The sequence below is a fragment of the Solanum lycopersicum genome, chromosome 4, assembly GCF_036512215.1.
Source record: "Solanum lycopersicum chromosome 4, SLM_r2.1".
Lineage (NCBI taxonomy): Eukaryota > Viridiplantae > Streptophyta > Magnoliopsida > Solanales > Solanaceae > Solanum > Solanum lycopersicum.
In genome coordinates this window covers 5745310-5754547 of record NC_090803.1, presented here as the reverse complement: position 1 = coordinate 5754547, position 9238 = coordinate 5745310, and the positions used below count along the sequence as shown (strand labels likewise).

Genomic DNA, 9238 nt, shown 5'->3' with positions numbered 1-9238 from the left:
TTTTGCCCCAGTTTCTGTTCTTAAAATTTGGAAAACTTACGGGGAAGATGACCGAGCCTTAATGGCGCCTACGTATCCTGTTGAAGTAGGAATCAGGTCAAACGTAGTTCAAACGGCTTGTAACTTGAATAAAACAAGACTTGAATTATGAATATTCTAAAAACTAGGTTAACAAAAATAACTTTGAAATAATGAATAATACATCACGTATAACAGATATATCATATAATATACAAACAATGAGTGCATGTTATGCAAATATGTCTTGAGTGTTATGCTTAATGCGATGTTTTGGTTTCGCTTTACACTAGCTGACTAAGAGTGGGCTTAAAAAGAGACTTGTTTACCCGAGTTGGACAACTACGGGATGAAGTATAATAAACAACGTTGGATGACCGCAAGCCAACTATTTTTTTATCACTTCCAAAGAATTTCAAAGGTGTTTTTCTGAAGGACAGTCGTGGAAAGCCACGTAACCGCCTTTATCCTAATGCATTCTATTTGCCATTTGGCAGAAATTATGTAATGAAATAGAATAATATACAATAAATAATGAATAAATAATTAGTACGACATGCAAATAATTAACAAAATATACAAGATATAATGAATAACACAATAAAGAATAGTATCTACAATTTGAAAAAATGAACCCAGAATGGTTAGAACCTCTAATTTCCCCAGCGGAGTCGCCATTCTGTTGACATCCTTTGAATAGGAGCAACGTCGCGGCGACTCAATAATAAAAAAAAGAATTGGTTAATTGAATTTTTAAAAAGGGTAAAGGGGTCAAAAGTGGTAAAAGGGGGTTAAAGGGAAAAGGGAGTCGCCACCTAATTTTTAGGAAAACTAGGAAACCGATTAACTAATTAACCTAAAAGAAATGCCTACGAAACCAATTTGATTCTAGGTAAGGAGTTCAAGTTATTCCGAAGGGAAGGGGTTAGGCACCCTTCGAAATCCACAACTGTGGTTCCCGACTGAGTTCATCTTTTCAAATTGAGGAGATAACAATAATATACCAGTAATATAAATAAAAAATAATAATAAAATAAAATAACAACATGAGAAACGGCCTAAGGTTTGCCTAGCATCAATATATACAAAATAATGAATTGTAAAATATAATTCGAACTCCTTTCGAATAACTTCAATGAAACAAGTCTTGGGTACCTGTAAACACACTTAGTAAAGGTGTTAGTAATAAATAAAAATGAATAAAATTGAATATATGAAATAATAATTTAAAAAACAAAAATCCGTCTTACTAACATGGGAGACCTTGAAAATCGACGGTAATTTCTTCATCGGCCCTTTTAACAATTTAATAAACAAGTTATATGAACTTAAACTTAAAATTTCCGTCTTTTAATATTGGGGAGGCCTCCAAAACCGACGGAGAGTTTTTTCATTGGCCAATTAACAAATATATTTAATATAACCTGAACATCAACAAAACATAACAAACTTATCCCAAGAGAATATGGAAAACAACAACCAAACTAAAACAACATAATTAGAAATGAAAATAACAATAACGTAATATATAAAAATAACATTAAAATAAAATAATAACAAAACCCTGAAAAGTTAAGATAGCAAATAGTTGACTAACAATTTTAAAATAATAATAATAATAAATAAATAAACATCAAACCATAAAATAATGCTAATATTAAAACTACAATAAACACAAATATTAATTGACTTTTAGAACTACATTAAACTAAAAAAACAAAACAAACTATATATAATAAACAGAAAACATAAAATGGCTGGGAATTAAATAAAACAAGGCTAAGAAAAAAAATTTACCTGGTTCTGGGCGGCGAACCAGAACTACGAGTTTGAAGGAGACGACTCCACCTCCTCAACTCGAAAAACCACAAAAACACTTTAAAATTTTTGAACTATGGGAACCAAGAATTCTCAAAATTTTATGAGTATTCTTTTGTTTTCCCTTCCAAATCCTCCCCTAAAAATAGTGAAAGAAGTGGGTTTATATAGAAACTCAAAAATCCTCAAAAAGGATGAAATACCGATGTGGGACAGTTGCAAAATTGAAAATTATTTGAGAAAAGATGTGGGAAAGGCAGATTTTTTTTTATATTATTTATTTTTTTGTATTTGACTCAAAATGTATTAATTTTAAAACCATCGAACCAAAATTTGGTGTCAACATTTGTTATACGAAAACAACCTACTTTAAGCCCACAACATTCACATATATGCACATTTGTGGACATTCTACTAGGTAACAAAAGATCCCATTATGGTTAGACCTTATAAAACAGTTACACAAAAACCATTCAGTGAATTAAAGCTTATCATTCGTAATCATCCATCAAAAGATCCCATTATGGTTAGACCTTACAAAATAGCTACACAAAAATCATTCAATAAATTAAAGCTTATCATTAATAATCATCCATATCATACTGTGACGTTCAAGTTCGCTGATGCTTAAGAAGAATTCCATCCTCTTTATATTTTGAGTAATTCCCATTGCTGCCTTAACTCGTTCATCTGAGTTGTATGTTTCATATGCAGGGAATCCAATAATAGAATATATCTTACCACGAATTTCAGATAGACACGCTCTCCTAGATTGTCAATTAAAGAAGACATCCTGTTATCATGGCTTTCAGTGAATTGTTTCATCACCTCCACCAAACCTTTAAAAACAATCTCTTATCATCTTTAACTGTTTTTCTTTTTTTGCATCTACCTTTTTCATTGACTTTAGAAGATGATGCTTTAAAACAGTTACCCTTTTTCTAAGATTGATGGGTTTCACCTTTTTGAGCGGTGAATGAACTTTATGCTGCTCCAGTTGATTCATTAGGTTCATGTTGAGCGTTAAATGGACTTTGTGTTGCTCCAGTTGGTTCCTCTTAAGCATCTCGATTTTTTCTTGTGCCTGAAGCATCATCTATGTCGACAACATCAATGGAAAATCCCACAGACATGTCATTAGTAATTTCTTGAGATTCGATTCTTTCTATTTCTTCAACAGCATCTTCTGGACCTTCTACAAACTCCCCAGTAGCTCTATCCTTGCCAAATATCTCTTCCCAGTCAGCAAATAATGGCCATTTTTTCAAGTTCATTGACTTGGCATTTGGATCAACCTAAGAAAATAAAGAAAGTAACTTGTCAATATTCCAAAGACAAAGATCCATAACCAAGAGAAAATACAAGTAGAAATTGCCTAATGATTTCAAATAAATATACGTTTTATCAAGTCATCCCAAGCTTTTGGATAATTAACTAAGGTACTTTCGTCACTAAATTGAAATCCTAAACCACTTTGACTCTTTAGCAACGATATGGTTGCATAACTCTTTTTCCATGCTCTTATTTTAGAATCAACATGTGGTAAAGATTTCAATCCACAACTAGGATGACGAGCATTCATGTAGTGTTTCAATTCCATTAAATATTCATGTCTAAAGGTTCCATTATCTCCTCTCCAACCATCAACACACAATTCTTTTAATCCATCTGTAAGAGTAAGTTCCTTTTTTCTGGAGTCCATATTCTTCGACATGAAGGTGTTGGTTTTCTTGGCCTCTTTCTGGACGTGTTGGATGTTGCAACAGTAAAATTAGCCATTTCAATTTGAATTTTTTTTAAATGAAATCACAAGTAATACTAAGTTACAACTTACAAGAAAATTATCTCAATCATAATCAAATTAATTGTAATACAACTTCATTGGTCTGCGAAAAAGATAATGTGAAGAGATAAAGAGAATTTTACTACTTATATTATAAAATAATAGATATACATTGAGATTCACTATTTATTTGCACAAACAACAATGTGAGACATACAAAAGATTGACCATTTGTTTTCACAAAATAATAGAAGGTATTACATTTTACAGTGGATGGAAAATCAAAAGTAAAAGTTCATAAGCACACCAAAAATGAGCACATAGTTTAAAATTATAAATATTGGTTTCCCAATCGTTCATTCCACATAGACTGAGCTAGTTCATCCCTCCAAGTGGTCTACTCATCAGATGTTTCAATTGTATTAATATTTTCATGTTCATGTTGATTCTCCATGTGGAAATCCATTTCCATATCTAAGGGGTCAGCTTCCATATCTCTTCGAATGAAATTGTGTATAAACAACATGCACTAATAATTCTATTGTGAACCTTAACTGAGTACTACGGAGGACTTCTAAGAATTCCCTTACGTCCTTTTAATAGTCCAAATGCTCGTTAGATAACATTACGTTCCCCAGCATGCTTCATATTAAAGAGCTCTTCTCGACATCGAAGTGATGGATTGTCACCCTACCAATCCTTTAGCCAATATCTATATCCTCGGTAGGGAGACAGTAAACCATTTCCATTTGTATATCCTCCATCTCACAAATATTAATTACCTAATAATGTAAACAATAATATAATTACTTTAAATATTATTCTATTTTGATGTAGTAGAAATAAACAAAGGTCTTCCTATATTTAGCATACCATGAGGTACTTTCAACCTATTTCTTCGTACAACAACATCTCGCAATACGCGACCATCAGCGACTGATCCCTCCCAACCAGGTAATACATAAATAAAGTTGAGATTTCTATCACAAACCCTCAAGACATTAGTTGCTATATCTCTATTTCGTGTTCTGTATCTTGGTTTATATATTGCTTCAACTCTAATGGAAATGTAAGTGCCATCCAATGCACCAAGACAACCCTATAAGATAAATTAACTCTAAATACTAAATGACTATTAAAAATAAAAATACGTTCACCATAATATTTCAAGTTTATTGTAGTAAATCAAATGTTAAGATTGAAATTTACCTACCTTAAACCATTTCCATCGATCATCACTATCATGTTCGAGCACCGGATTAGGTTTAACAAGTAATACTGGAGTTAGTTTAAGAATAACTCTTAGATATTCATTAAAGGCTCCACTTACACTCCACCCGATCTAATATAATCAACTTTGATAGACCTGTTCTTTTCATGATGAGCCAAAATATTTAAAAATATTGCTAACTTTTCAGTACTCGACATATTTTTACTGTCAGTCAAACCTCCAATATTCTTGGCTAAGGAGGCTAATATGTGAAAGGCGTTTCTATCCATCCTAAGCTTGTCAATACATAAAATATCATTGTCACGAATGAGAAAATTCAGATGAGACAAGATTTTTGGAATTCTAGCACTCAACAATATCGAATGCCCCATCTATTTCTAGATTGTTTTCTTAATAACATGCTGTAAATAGCCATAAAAAAGCAGATAAGGACAATATAGGAATACACCACAATCTCCTCGAGAATCATAAAGGATTCAACATCGCGCAATTGCTGAGAATCCATTTTCACCTATTTTCCAACTAAAAATCACATCATGATCAAATTGAATCCCAAAAGAAAAAAAACATATCAATCATGTTACTTAACTAAGTATTGCAAACACATTTTGTATAATAGGAAGGTAATAGATGGTTTCATACTAAAATGTTCAATTTTATTGAAAAGAAAATGAAAAGTGACATGAAAAATAGGGTAAAATGTTTATTTTTGTTTGGCTTCTATAGCTAGAATATTAATACTATTTTGTCAAACTGCAAATACATGTTTATCTTTTGCAATTTTAGAAGCTAAAGCAACTAAACTTAATGAACTCATTGGGTCATAAATCACAAATTTTAAACAAACAAAACAAAACCCACATCAAATTTAGGTGTACTCAAACATCAACTTAACTAGAAAATACTCAGAAGATCTACAATTTCATTATCTCATCGAATTAACAAGAGGAAAAACACAAAAGAGAAAACTGGAGGAGGAGAAGAAGAACAAATAAAAAAAAAACAGCCAAATTTTGAGTTTGAGAACTTCTAACCTCAAAGAAAGAATGTCAAATTGAAAGTTTTTCAATCTACTTGCCTAGAAGATGAAGAACCATTATTCTAGATCTACAGATGGATAAATGATGGGAATGTTTATCTAAAAACATGTGGTGTGTATTGGTTGAGAGTGAAGAGTAAAATTGTCAATACATAGACTGACTCACAACTTAAACATGTATTAGTTATGTGATTTTCTAATTTTATAACCAAACATAGTATTATGTATGTTGAATTTTATACTTTAACAAAAAAATGCTACCAAACATGGTAAAGCTTATGCAACATTTAATACCTGAATAACTCAATCCTTATCCAGTAACCAAACGATCCCTTAATGTTTAAAGTAAAGCATCATGACCATTTTAAAGACTAGTGTAGTTGTAAATAAGAAAAACTTTGAATGTTTATAATTTTAGATTCAAATGTTAATTTTGGGTATAGAAACACTCTATTTCATGTTCCATACCTCATTTGAACTTATAAATACCTAATTATCTATTCGAACTAACACACATAATTTATTAAATCATCACAAACATTCACAAATATTTTTTGTCAAAAAACTACATGCAATCAATGTGTGCCTATCTTGAAGGCAAACAATGTACACTACCATATTTTTTAGTACGTAATGAATTAGTTAAGCCATGACATATGAAAATAGTAGTTTAATGAGTTTTTTTACAAATGTCAAATTTTGCATCATTTAACGTTTAAAGTAAAGCATTATGACAATTTTACCAGAGACTAGTACTGTTATAAATAAGAGAAAGTTCTAATTTTTATAATCTTGGCTTTAGATGTGTTTCGCATTTAAAAAAACTCTATTTCACGGTCCATAACTCATTTGCACTTATGAGTATCTATAATACTCATTCAAACTAACACATATAATTTATTAAATCATCACAAATACCCACAAAATATTTTGGTCAAAAAAACTATATACAATAATGTGTGCCTCTCTTGAAGGCAAGCAATGTATACTACCATATATTTTAGTACATAATGAATTAAGTGAACCATGACTTATGAAATTGTAGGTCATTGAGTTTTCTTTTAAATGCCACCAATTTTGTATTATTTAATGTTTATTATGACTATTATACCAGAGACTAGTATAGTTATAAATAAGAGAAAGTTCGAAGTTTCATAATCTTAGCTTTAGATATTTGTTTTGCCTATAGAAAAATTCTATTTCACGGTCCATACCTCCTTTGAACTTATAAATACCTATAATTACTCATTCGAACTAACACAGGTAATTTATTAAATCATCAAAAATACCCACAAAAACTTTTGGTCAAAAAACAACATGCAATCAATATGAGCCTCTCTAAAAGGCAAACAATGTATATTATCATATTTTTTAGTATGTAATGAATTAGGTGAGCCGTTAATATGAAAATTGTAGGTCCATGAGTTTTCTTTCAAATGCCACCAATTTTGTATCGTAATGTTTCAAGAAAAGCACTGTGACCATTTTATCAGAGACTAGTGTAGTTGTCAATAATAGAAATCTTAAACATTCATAATTTTGGCTTAGATGTTACATAATGTATACATAAAAAATCTATATGTATACACAAAAAATCATTCATAAAAATAGACGTGTAAATTTTATTGATGGATACAACAATTGTATCATGTAGACATAAACTTGTAATATATACATAAGAATGTTACCAACAATAATAGGTTATAACTAGAACGAATACGGGAATGAAGTTAATATGATAACTATGAAAATTAATTTTTATTCATAAATTGTACATGTGATTCTTGTTATGTATACTGTAACTGCACTATGTATACATTGGTTCGTGTTTATCTATGTATTCATTGGTCTGTATTCACCTAAGAAATTTGTATACATTTATTCAAAATGAGATTGACATTTATTGGTATACATTGATTTATATTCAACAAAATCAACATTCTATTTTTTACGAGAATCTTATGAGAATATTTATTGCCCATGAAATTGAAAACAAAAATTTCAAATACTAAAACCTGAATTTTTGCTCGAAAAAGTTTAAATTTTTTAAATTTCACAAATCACAGAAATTTTAAAATTAAGTGAAAAAATAACACTGCATAATTATATATTAAAAGAAGATTTTGGGAGGATCAATGGATAAACATACATTTGATCTGCATAAACAAAGTAAATTAAGTAGAATTAGAAAAAATACAAAAGCAATAAATATACCTAAAAAAGATTTTAGAATGAAAAAAAAGGATTAATAACATAAATCTTCTCAAAAGAATTGAAAAAAATTTAATTCCACAAATCATGAAATTCAATAATTAATTGGACAAGAACAAAATTATATATAAAAGATTATTATTAGAAATATTCATTAATAAACATATTGTTATATTTGATTTTTATAAACAAAGTGAATTAAAAAGAAGAACAAAAAATTTGGGAGAGAAACAAATATACGTATAAAATGAATTCAAAAAAATAAAGGAGACAAAAAGAGAAGAAGTCTATTATAAAATAATTGACAAACAAAGAAGAAGAATAAAACAATAAATTTTACCTTTTCAAGAAAAAAAAGCAGCAATCAAATGTGTTTAGAGAAAATTAAGGGGAACAAAAATACAATTTTTAAGAAAGAGCAATATAACTATTGTATGTCAAAGAAATAAAAGAAAGTCCTTTTTTTGCCAATACATTCTAAAATAAGCTATTTTTTTTTTTGTCAATTTAGTCTATAGATTGTCATGCTATGCCATTTATTTGCTTTTAACGTTAGACGAGCATAAGCATATTAATTTCAATTAAGGACGTGGTTACAACTTACATATCAGATTTTTGAAACACTTATATGAGTTTTTGGCTAAAATTATCCCTCAACTATGAGTCAAATCTGATGTACATTCTTATATTATCTAAGTGAGCAAAAAACATCCTTATACTATTCAAAAAATAACAAGTATCATCCTTCAGTCTATTTTTTTAAGAAATTGATTGAACCAATAATTATCTTTTTTGAATTTGGTGATCATGTCTTAGCCACAACGAGAAGATCAAACTTACCTAAAAGAATAATGATATGGATATTTTATTCTCACATTTTAAATTTTGTGAGTTGTTAGTTTATATGCTTTTGCATCATCAAGAAGTTGACTAACAACAATACGTAAGTTTTGAAATATTTATATAGTAGGTTTCAATGATTAGAAAAATTATGTAAAAAAATTCATTTCAAAAATATTATGTGCAATTATTTTGGTTTTTTTTAAATTAAAAGACATATATAGTACGTATATACTATATATACAATGTAATTCACATTTTATACAATATAAACAAATACTGAAAATTTAGTGAAATT

General features: G+C 29.3%; 1 long non-coding RNA gene across 1 annotated transcript; it reads right to left on the bottom strand.

The window, feature by feature from the left end:
- Positions 1-2308: 2308 nt before the first annotated feature.
- Positions 2309-6064, bottom strand: LOC104646685 (uncharacterized). The gene is made up of 2 exons (XR_740858.4): positions 5885-6064; positions 2309-3131 (listed from the first exon to the last, which is right to left on the bottom strand). It is a non-coding gene; the product is annotated as an uncharacterized lncRNA (long non-coding RNA).
- Between the last annotated feature and the right edge of the window lie 3174 nt (positions 6065-9238).